Source organism: Typopeltis vanoorti, chromosome 2 (assembly GCF_054136105.1).
Source record: "Typopeltis vanoorti isolate ZY-2024b chromosome 2, IOZ_Tvanoo_1.0, whole genome shotgun sequence".
Taxonomy (NCBI): Eukaryota; Metazoa; Arthropoda; class Arachnida; order Uropygi; family Thelyphonidae; genus Typopeltis; species Typopeltis vanoorti.
This window is the reverse complement of record NC_143550.1, coordinates 160,295,935-160,308,325: the sequence shown is the minus strand read 5'-3', so window position 1 is coordinate 160,308,325 and position 12,391 is coordinate 160,295,935. Positions and strand designations below refer to the sequence as shown.

General features: G+C 34.1%; 1 protein-coding gene across 4 annotated transcripts in view; it reads right to left on the bottom strand.

Annotated features, from left to right (window-relative positions):
• Positions 1-12,391, bottom strand: part of LOC150109577 (uncharacterized) — a 251,826-nt gene that overhangs the window by 161,392 nt on the left and 78,043 nt on the right. The window contains exon 1 of one of the 4 annotated variants that reach the window (XM_090413600.1): positions 4,348-4,763. The exons of the other annotated variants lie outside the window; for them this stretch is intronic. The gene's annotated coding sequence lies outside the window, so the exon portion shown is untranslated. Of the gene's footprint in view, positions 1-4,347; positions 4,764-12,391 lie in introns of those variants that run through there. 4 annotated transcript variants of the gene reach the window in all.

Sequence of the window (12,391 nt, the reverse complement as noted above, 5' to 3'; positions counted from 1 at the left end):
CAGGAGTTAGTAAGTGTCAAGTTATGCACTTTGGTGCAAGTAGAGTTCCAGAGGCATATTATATTAGCAGGGTTATGCTACAAGAAACTGAAGAAACAAGGGATCTTGGCATATTGGTGGATAGGAATTTAAAGTTCAAAGGTCACATAGCAAAAGTTGCAAATACAACTTGGAGGATAATTGCAATGTTGAAGCAAATCTTGACATGTAAAGATGAAGAAGTCGTTTTGCCTGTTTATAAGGCTTTGATAAGACCACACCTGGATTATTGTGTGCAGATTTGGTCTCCCAGGTTCCAACTGGATAAAGAAGCTGTGGAAAGGGCTCAAAGAAGAGTTACAATGATTATATCCAGATTATGTGATTTAGATTATGAGGACAGATTGGGAGTATGTGGATTGCAGACTCTGGTTAACAGGAGAAAGAGGGGTGATATGATAGAGGTCTATAAACTTTTGAATGGGTGTTATAGGATATCGATTGATGAAATTTTTTGTTATACAGAAGATCGTGAAAGAACTTGGGGGTGGGGGATCAATGGAAATTAAGTTTATTCACATTCAGGAAAGGGGTAAGGAGCTAGGTTTTTCTCCCAGAAAGCAGTGAATGAATGGAATAATTTGACCTTAAGGGTAGTGAGTGCATGTAGCGTAAATGGATTTAAGGGAAGGTATGATAGCTGGTTCGGGTGAGTTATAGCCTCCCTTGATGAGCCCTTGACTCCCTGGAAGTCTCAGATAATAATTATTATTATCAGACCACTATGGAGTCAGAGAACATCAGAACATTAATATATCATTAGCGTTCATGTCAAAACCATCTGAAGATCAATTTGTAATAATCTTGTTCAGTGAGATGACTCATTTACTGATTGAAAATGGTATGAAATTTTGTGTAATGGATCACTGATAAGCAAGCTTACAGTGATCTCTTGAAAACTCAATCTGAGACAGTTAATAAAAGACAGCAACCAAGTTCTGAAGAACAAAGTAAATCATTTATTCTGGAAATAAGCCTGCTTACAATTAGTAAAATCTTAGACAAACTGAACAGCTAATCAAATGTTTTTATTTCTAATTTGAAATTCATAAATCAGGTAGTAAAGCAATGCAAGACTTCTGACTTTTACTGTCCATCTGGATTTGGTCTCCATTAATGAATGGAGTTTAAGGCCTCTATTCTAAACTGATAGATGGAATAGACATTACTTTTATGAAGCGAGATCCCTTTGAAATTCATGTTTTGCAAAACCTTATTGGTGAAATGTCTATACAATCATATTTTATCTATTTTTTCATTTTTCCCTGACACAGATTCATAACTAGAAAAAAAAAACATAATCTGAGGATATGGTAAAGCAACAATTATCAAGTACAAATCCAAAATAATAAGTTAACATAAAGGTTGTTTACAATTTGCAAACCATTCACTGCAACTCAGTTTGGAACACTAATTCCCAACCTACAAATCAGCTGCACATTTACCCAAATGTTATATATATATATATATATATATATATATATATATATATATTTTTTTTTTTTTTTTAAATTCTTTAAAGAAAATATTACTCTCAGTAGCAGATCATTTTATTCAATAAAAGATCAAAACTGATCATTATGTATAATATCTTGTTCAGTTTTGTCATCTCTTTTATTCATATTTTAATGTTTCACTGTATCCTAGAAGTCGATCAAGCTCAATTTCCTCCCCATATTTGAGACCTATTTCAGTGTTTCACAAAGAATTCCAGCTCTGAGAAAAAATTTACGAACAGATTGAAGGTGTGGCTGGAGTTTCAAAAAAGATACTAAACAGTGCCATAAAAATACCTTGTTTGGCTAGACCTTATGAATTTGTTTTCTATTTCACAAAGCCTTGGCACATTTAAAAACTTTTTTATAACACATCTGATGGCCAGCATTCTAGGAACAACTTTACATTAAAAAACAGGCTACCATTCCTAAACACTAATGGATCCTTAGCCAGCACAGTTCAAGACATCCACATGTGTACCCATGCACAGCACATACAAGGATAGAGATACATTTATCATCGCACATTACACCATTACCTCTAGCAACAAACATTTTAAAAGGATTAGTAAACAAAGTAAAAATCATTTGCTCTGTAATGTCATCCCAACTATGCTCAATCACATATGCAACACTTTGGCTATAGTCCTAATTGGCACAACCCTTCTCTTCAATTCTCTCTACAATATACTATGCCCTTAAGTTCTATTCCAAAGAGGACAGCTTGTTGACCAAGTCTTAGTAACAGTAATAATTTTTTGGACAATTCACATCATATATCAATGCTACAAACTCCTCCTCCTCTGTTCTCGATACTTTTGGCATTAGTATATAAATATAATAATCAGTTATTGTAACTCCTATGCAAAGCATGTTTAGCCCCACCAACTGCAAAATTATCCTCTTTCTATTATAATCTTTTACTGTCATATTCCAGAAGTCATTCACAATCCTAACATCTGAACAAGATGTCTCTTGTTTCTATCCTAATAATTCTTATTACCCTGATCATGCTTTCATATGGCACAGGTTTCATACACACAAAAAACAAACCTCCAAATATCTCACCCTAAATCAATTCAAATGTAATACATCCAGCAGATAACTACTTTCCCCATCAAAGCAACATTCCACACATCCATATAACAAATTCCATTCCTTCAAACCAACCTACAGATTGTATTTATGGGAAAATACTTTTTTTCATGATCCAATTTTTTTTTTATCACTACTACCTTTCTACTTCCCGAGTTCCAATCCACCTATGACACACCTGAGCATTATTTTTAATGATTTATTTAGCAACAAATTTGTTTATGTCAGAAAAAATTTAACTTTCATGATGCTGACTACATATGTACAGTTATGCTCATATATAGATTATCAATCATGCTAATTTCACATGGATATTGTTATCAATCATAGTATTCAATTAATTTTGGAAATTTCGACAATCTCATATTCTAGGCTGTGTATTACATCTATTAATTGAGTGTGTTCTTCTGGCCAGTTTGTTTTGCAAGGGAAGCAAAAGTTTCTAAGTAAAACCCTGCTACTTCCATATGATGATATACTCGTGTATGCATGTATGTATGTATGTATGTGTGTGTGTGTGTGTGTGTGTGTGTGTATAAAACATTGCTATCTTTGTAAAAGTAACTTGTTACTTTCTTACTGCTGTGAATTTGTAAATTGAATTTATATATATATAATAATATAAAGACAAGTATATAGTAATACCACTCAGCCAATTTGGTCAGCCAAGTGGTTAGTGTATTCGCTCTCTAACCACCAGACTGCAGATTCCATGGATGTTTGTGAATGACTTTGGGTGGGAGATGAATTTTATTGTCTAGTGTGAGATGACTTTCATTTCAAAACTACAAAAATATATAACAATAATTTAAAAAAATAAAAAAATCCTTAGCCCACCCACAGTATAAATGTGGAGGTGGAGCCACATGAGGAAAAAAAAAAAAAAACATGTACACACACAATGCAATAATGTCTGAAGTGTCCACTTTACTGACAAGGCATGGTGACTGGTGTAAGTCACAATATGTCAGTAGATTAGTATGGTGCATTAATATAGCAAAAGAAGTGCCTTTATGTTGATATTTTACATTAGCACAAATTTTCAAGACTAGAATAATTTAAATAATAGAATTATCAATCATAAATAAAATATTACAAAGAATTTTTTTTTAAAAATGAAAAAGAAAAAAAAAAGTGACATCCAGCTTTTTGAGTGGTAACTAACAATTGTCACTAAAGCATCATTCATTATCAGAGTGGATGCAAGTTGATTGTAATATGAGTTAACCGAAAATCTAAGTAATCAATAATAATATATCGTTTTTTAATTTGTTGACTTTCAGATAGTAATGGGATGCTAAAAGAAAAAAACAAATACAATGAAAAAAAGTACATTTTTCTTAAGTACACATTCCTTTGTGAAAATCATTTAGAAACTCAAAAGTTTTTAACATTAACAGTTCGTATTCTTCCATTTTAATATTATTAGTTATGTCTGCTGCTGTAATCACTGCATATTTTGGTGTTAAACTCAATTTCAAAGTTACATAAAATTCGTAAATCAGTATTCTAAATCATATACTCTATGATCCTCCATTAATTTCATTTACACATCTTCCAAATGATGTGCAATGAAAATTGAGCTCTTTCCATAGTTCTTGATTTTTATTGTCACAAATACTATTATGAAATGATGCATGGAATAATAAAATAGCTAAGTACTGGAGATTAATATATAAGTTAATCTACAATATAACATGTTGATAAGGTCATTTACCGTAAGAGGAGCACCACGCTAGTTTTCGAGCATTTGCAGCACTACCACGTTAGTTTTCCATTAAACAAAGCACCTGGTAAGTTTCCACTACTATGAAATCAAATTGAGTTAAGAAACAGGAAGCACCAAGATACAGAGTAATATTCTTCAAGGCACGTAAAAAAGTGATGTACTATTGCCACAAATTGCACGGCTTATTGCTTGACTCGTGAAGTTGCTTGTCGCTGGGCCCTTCAATTACACTCTCGCAGATCGATACAATATTCAAGCGAAGCAAGGCATACAATAAAAGGAAGCGCACCACCCGATCATACCGAGGACCTATGTAAGAGTACGTGTATGCGCTATCACTACCGCAGCAGGCAAAGGACATCTAATAAATCTGTGCCAATGCATCTACAACGAAAGCACGTGAATTTGTTTTCCTACTACAGCGCTTTTGCTATCCTACTGACGTCTGACATGTCTGCACATGCGTCAGCAAAGCCAACCTTTCCGCTTCGTATTCGACTAGATAGCTCGGTTATCGCATAGTCGATGCGGAATATATGTAACTGAATAAAAGTAATAATGAAATACTTAGCTCTCTATGGACAGTAAAAGGTTACTTTTATGTTTACTGATCTTAGCTTCTTAATTTATTTTGTAAACTATTCAGTATATACCCAGTATGTGCGGGCTATGAAATTGGACACTGGTTCTAGAAACTAAACATGTTTTTTTTTTTTTTTTCTCCCACAATATTCAGGCTTGTAGTAAGCAGGGTGACAATCTCGTACCCTGCCAGGAATACTGTCGCTCACATAAAACATTTACAAACAATAGTACCGCAGTGAGATTCGAACCCGCAGCCAGTTGGCCGAAGAAGCTATCCACTCTGCCAATCATACTGGAGATTTATTTTTATTTACTGATTATATAATAGTAATGCTACGGAACATTTTAAATCTAATTTGTTTCACATTTCTTTTACGAAACTAAGAGATTCAGTTTTGTCCCTTTAAGCGTATCCATGTTAGTGCCCAAAATGATATTACGTGTTATTATAGTTTATTGTATTTATAATACCCTCATTTATTATCACTCTTCTTGAAAAAAAGAAAAGAAAGAAAGAAATGTAACCTTGAGCCTATTACTTAGACTTTTGAAGATGTCTGTCATCGAAATGCCACATTCGTTTCCCATCAACTTCTATTACACATTCCACCCCAGTCGAGAAAACAGGAAACCTTGGATTTTTCGCTTAAAAAAATAAAATAAGATATGTTTTGTTGTTAATTTTTATAATTAATGCTTTACAATCATTTGGTAAAAGTTGTGATTGCAGGACGAAATTGTTGATTTTATTTTCTGCAATTCAAAAGATCTAGAATAACAGTTTTGCAGATGGTAGGTGTTCTTAAGTTGCTCTCCACATAATTTTCATCTCATATACTACTGAAATTAATGACTTTGTCGACAGTTATGTTTCACTATTATTCAAGCTAGATCCAATGTGCATTTATTTATTTCAGCGAGTTTAGCACAGAACAGGCAGGACAATCCATGACGTCAGAAAATACGAAAGAAAGGTCGGCGGTAGATAGCGTTGGTGTAGTTGCGGTCAGTTGGAGAGAGAGCGGTAGAACAGGTGCCCTCCCTCGATGAGTCTTTGGACTCCCTGGAGGTGTCTTTATTAGACACCTCCAGGGAGTAATAATAATAAGAATTATTGACATTTTTCAAATGTGCCATTATTACATTTCTCTAACTGTGAACTGCACCCTACTGATTTTCGCAAGTGTACTCTGCGAGTATCAGAAATTCAAACTTAAAATAAATTTTTAAAAAAAATTAAAAAAAAAATATATATATATAATTTTATACTGCAAAAATATACTTTTGTATATTTTTGTACTATGAAATTTATAATTACATTAAAAAATGTGGCATAAGTTCGATTCTCGGTTCCACTGACTAGGACTTTTTTTTTTTTTTTTTTTTTTACTTTTTTCCTCCAACAGACTCCAAATTGGAGCAAAAAATCACACATTATCTAGTGGTGAGTGCTTCATCTGATAGGAAGGGTACACTAGATAATGTGTGATTTTTTTTTTATGTGGTTCAAACCCACGAAAGGTTATTAGTAAACCTATAATAGATTTGTACCATGAGTGGACTAAGGATTTTTTCCATATATATAAAATATCATAATATATATATATATATATATATATATATATATACAATAGCTTGGTATCTTTAACACACACTAGATACCAAGCTATTTTAAACCTGGCTTTACTCCATTTCCCAAGTAAGCAAACAGACAAATAATTCAAGTTTGCGCCTGCAAGTGTTGCAAGTCTAGCTGACCCTGCACGTAGTGCAAGACCAAGGCAACTCATAGTAAAAGTAGAATAAGCTCTGATCACTAATCTTAATATTTACCCTTAATGCAAAGCACATCTCCTGGAGGAGATATATGATGCTTTGCATTAAAGGCAAGGGGCCACTACCCAGACCGGTTTCGACCTTATGAATAAATAAAGCCGTCTCTAAAAATTCGGACGATCCATAGGCCACTCTATTGTGGGCGAAAGACCGTCCATCTCAGTGATAGCCTTCCACCCACCACCGAGCAGAACCGCTCATATTCCGAAGAAAAGCATTCACCGACAAAACCCTTCACCGGGCCGTGCCGGAAAACACTTTCCCCAGAGACTCAAATTGCTCTCTTAAGGCAAAAACTTTAAGAGAGCGAACTCATAATAGCCCCCACCGGTTTCGATCTTTATTGAGGTCTCGTCAGTGGGAACTAGGCTAAAAATACCAAGATTTTAGTAATACAGAGCTTATAAGTATTTTACCAGAACAAGTTACCATAAGGTGTTTTAACCTTATTAAATAAAAATCTCAGGAGGAGATATAAATGTAGAAAGTATTTCACCTTGGGTATAATAAATGTTAAAGATACCAAGCTATTTTAAACCTGGTTTTACACCATTTCCCAAGTAAGCAAACAGACAAGATAAGTCTGCGCCTGCAAGTGTTGCAAGTCTAGCTGACCCTGCACATAGTGCAAGACCAAGGCAACTCATAGTAAAAGTAGAATAAGCTCTGAATACTAATCTTAATATTTATCCTTAATGAAAAGCACATCTCATGGAGGAGATGTATGATGCTTTGCATTAAAGGCTATATTATATACATATTTCGTATTTTTTAATCTCCCTGCCCACGGCGGGATTCGAACCAGACATGGTGGTTGGAGAGCGAATAGGCCAACAGTTAGGCTAGTCGAGTGGTTAGCTAGGCCGGAATAGTTTAGGTCTCTCAGGATGAGTCACTGGACTCCATGGAGGGGGTGTGTATAGTAATAATAATAAGCTATATATATATATATGATATAAATAATAATATGTATCATATTATTATAAATGAAGGCTTATTTTTTTCCTTATTTCTTCATTTATTTCTAACACATATGTCAATACAATAGATATCAACAATACTGATGTTCGACTGTGCTAAATTAGACCCATAATTATTAATAAATAACCCATAGAATAATAATAATTATTATTATCGAATTCTGAAACATAAAAATAAAATAAAATCAGCTAACGCCTTTTATTCCCTTATAGGGAGTAGCCGAGGCCTTTATACCCTATCTAGCTTTTGGAGATTGAGTGGACAGTTTAATCTCCACCGGTAGCCAATCAGAGATAGCTTGCCCATGTCTATCACTAATTACAGGCAGCCACCGATAAAGAGGCTGGCAAACAAGTGCTGCCATCTCTTGGTACCTAACCCTAACAGGATATGTTACTGTCTGAAATAATTTGGGTACTACGGTCGATTTTCTTGAGTTTCCGGGACGAAAAACCCGCTTACCCGTGCCAGAGATCGACTAACTCGGGAATCGGTCGAAAATAGGCTTAGAAAAAGTTCCTCCAGTCGGCGACTAGACTTGAACCTAAGTCTCATTTCGAACGACCAAACGCTACTTCCACTGATCTGAAACAAGAAACAAAACAAAAAAAAAACTAAGTTCCCCATGCAATAACAATTTATGAAGGTCAATTCACATATTTGCAACAGTAACAATCAAATACGAGCTTTGTACGTGTAATTCTCTTCATCATCTTTTCATTATACCCTCTAGTCCAGTGCTTCCCAAACTTTTGGATGTCAGGGCCCCCTTTGCAAAAATTAAAATATTTCACGGCCCCCCTCGAAAAAAATTAATAGAGATATATTATTATTATTATATTTATTGTATTTATATTCAATACAAAATATACACAGCGAATATTGCAAAAATCAAATGCATATATTACATTTTTTGCCTCTTACCGTTTGGTTCTGAAGACGATACGGTCTGTTCTGGTAAAATATGAAATACTGTCCTTTTTTTTTTTTTTAGTGTTTCTGCTTCTTCTGATTGTTCGCAGGATTTTTTTATATTTTTTATCAACCACTTATTCATCTCAGGGTTAAATTTTTTAACGTAGAATAGATAAAATAATATCACCACTTACCAATACTGGCACACCACAGACTGATAACATGAAATTAGTGAATATTACCTGAATACGGGAATCCCCGCACCAGGAACATTTTTCACTTTTGTGACTTTTCTCCTTTTACGGTAATTAAGCCTAACGCGAAACAGACAGCAAACGCAGTCTGTTTATTAAAACGTGCATATGATTGGTGCGGTATTAACAAAAGATCGCGCAACCGAAAGATAAAAGCATAGCTGACAATTGAGTTGAAATGCTAACTCTCTTCAACCGAATTCCATATGTGAAACTGCCATAACATTTAATATATATATATATATATATATATATATATATATATATATATATATATATATATATATATATATATATATATATATATATATATATATATATTACTTAGTTTTAACACTTTTACGAATTTTAACACGTTCCGTTGAATTTTATTGCTGCCTTGGGAAATCGAACTCACATACATCTAATTAATAACAATAGTTTTTAGTTAGATACTGTGTTTGCCCATGCAACATATGGTTTTGTTTCAGTCTATACAGCATAGTTTCTGTATGAGGGGACATGTGATTCATTAATTAGTGTGTTTTTATCCCAGTTGTCTCTAATTGCACTGTTTGTTGAGAAATATATTACACAGACTCCTCATACCTTATTCACTGGCATAATAAAAGTACTTATTTTTATTGCCTCTGCAGTATAGTGGCTCTTAGGAAGGGCGTGTTGTTTACCACTGCAAGCGAGTTACTATATCCCCACATGAACTTATTTAAGCTTTTTTTCATGTTTATTGGTAACAGAAAACTAGCTCGGATGGCAGTGATAATATAAAACGAGATTTGATATGTATATAAAGTCAATATCAACATAAAATCAATATCAACAGTCCCTGATTAGGTTAGGTTAGGTTAGAAACTATCATGCATTATGAAAGGGACAGAAAGATTTGGAACTTCCCTGGAGAACATTCGAAGTAAATACAATTAACCACTGCTTTGAAATGAAACATATGAATAAGCAATATTTACTAATATTCGTTAAGCGCCGAAATACGCAGGAAGCAAAGTTTGTGAACCAACACCAATGTGTGAATTTTTCCATTAAAATATAAAAAATAACAAAAAAGAAATAATAAAAGTTAAATACGTTTCTTTTAAAATAAAAAAATATATACTTAGTCTTAAAACATTTTAAATTTGTTTTCATTATTTCACGGCCCCCCTCAACAAAACCTACGGCCCCCAAGGGGGCCGCGGCTCACAGTTTGGGAAGCGCTGCTCTAGTCAACTCGGTTTAGCCAACTGCGGCTTTCTTCTGCTATCTAATCTTATATATGCCCTGAGCTAATACAAATTTCAATCAAAGATCGCCTCTCCAGATAAATTCATCAGATTTAAAGTAGCCAACGGACAAAGCACTTAACGCATCTTCTTTGATGAGCCGTAATCCAATACTGACGTGACCAGAACCTTGTATAGAGTGCATGATAACATCCTTTCTCCTTATAGTGGACGTTGTTTTGTTTAATCGATCTAAAAATATTCTGAGCTTTACTACTTATCAAACCAATAAGAGTCCTGAAGTTAAATTCCCTATTAGCCATATCCCTGTATTCATCATCTCTTTCTGAAACTTATATCCATATAATACCACCTTCTTACCCCATCGCATAGACATACATTTGTTCATTAGTTTAAATTGCGCTTTCAAGGTTATCTGAATACGTAACTACCCGAACCAACTTCATGTTAACAGAGAGGAGGCAACTGATTAAGAATATTAAAAAATTATCTCTTCCTCAACCTTATGTCTACATCTATACATCGGGCGAGCACTAACACTTCTGTTGATTATGAGATTATACTCAAGAAATTATATAATCTATAGTATGTTAGTACCGTGGATAGGCTGAGATAATCCGGAAACTTTAAAGATCGATCACGAAACTTTTCCAAGCCACTTCAAACCTACAATAAGCAGGAAGAATGGCACCAGCCGATGAAATTCATCTCCTGGTGAATGGCCAGGAGATGAATTATCCATGTCCATGGTGTGATTCGATTCCATGGATTGCTGATTTAAAAGTATAAGCGCACCAGCTCTGCCAATCAGAATGCGACATGACCAGCGATGAGCTAAGGATAAGGTTTGGCCTTAAAAGAAACGAAAAGGTGTCATGTATTACTTTTTTTGTATAAATTGGGAAGAAAAAAAAAACTAGTATGTTTATAAAAATCATACAAGCACTTGTAATAACCAACAGCAAATAATGACTGGAAATGAAATGGTTGAAACTATCTCGGAAATTCTCAATTGGGAAGAGGGCGCTAGGAGAGGAAATCTGGTAATTTGTGTAGTTCGATTTACCGTTGTCTTCACAGTGGGATTTTCATTTACTTTTTTTTTTTTTCGTACGTAATTTCTATATTTAATTTTTTCACCTTCGATGAATGATTAAAAATACATATACTGTATTTACAGTCGATAAGTTAAAATTAATTAAAATTAAACGATTTATCAATAGCAATTATATCTGAACAACAAAAAAAAATTCACGTTTATTTTTGTTGGATCGGGTAAAAATTACAGCATTGTTATGCAAATACAACACTTAGTTTTTTTGCAGTTACAGATAAAGCTTATCTTCCGTACAGGGGGAACACTGAAAAAGAATACTTGAAACTCATAGCACAGGGTTTAAAAAAAAAACAGCATACAGGAAAGTACTTTGAGCCAAGGATTACCTGGCCACAGACTGATTTATTTAGAGGCCTTGAAAACAACATGTTTGGCACTTTCAAGTATTATGGGTATTATGCAACATTTCGTGGATGATGTTTCAAAAAGGTGTATTCAAAAAAGTTCCTCCACAAGGCGTGAGTAATCTAAAACCTGCTGAGTCATTAAAAGTTAAAGTCTGCGTTATCAATACTTGTGAAGTGTGACTGTGTCCTTTAGATTTCCTCAACATAAAAAAAAAGGAAAACTTCAATAAATAAATAAAATAAATATAACCTATACATCAAGCTTGCCTTCGAGCTAACCATTCATAACACTGACGCACTATAGATTTACAACCTTTTATGGATGCATAGCAAATAAAAATAAAACTGGAAAGGAAAAAAAAAAAGTTGAAAGCCAGTACCTCATACATAAATCACCTCCCACTAACTTCAAATCCTATACATAGTTTCGTTGATACTCGTAAATCACACTGGAATGCAGAGTAGAACCATTCCAGGTTTCAAGATCTTCCGCTAGTGCCTTAATGAGCATCACTTGATCATTTTGACCATTAACATTAATAGCAAGCAATATAGCCTTTCCCAATCAAGTCAACCTTCATTGGGAAAAGCATCTGGTTCGAAAAATGTGCAATTGAAGCCCATGGTAAAAATATAGTATATATCCATTAATGGCTAAGTCGAAAACTCCAACTTCTCACTCAGTCTGCGCCAGAGCAGACCTTCTTGTTAACCTTACTTTTGGACACAGGCCAAAAATGACTTGGCCATGGAAAGATT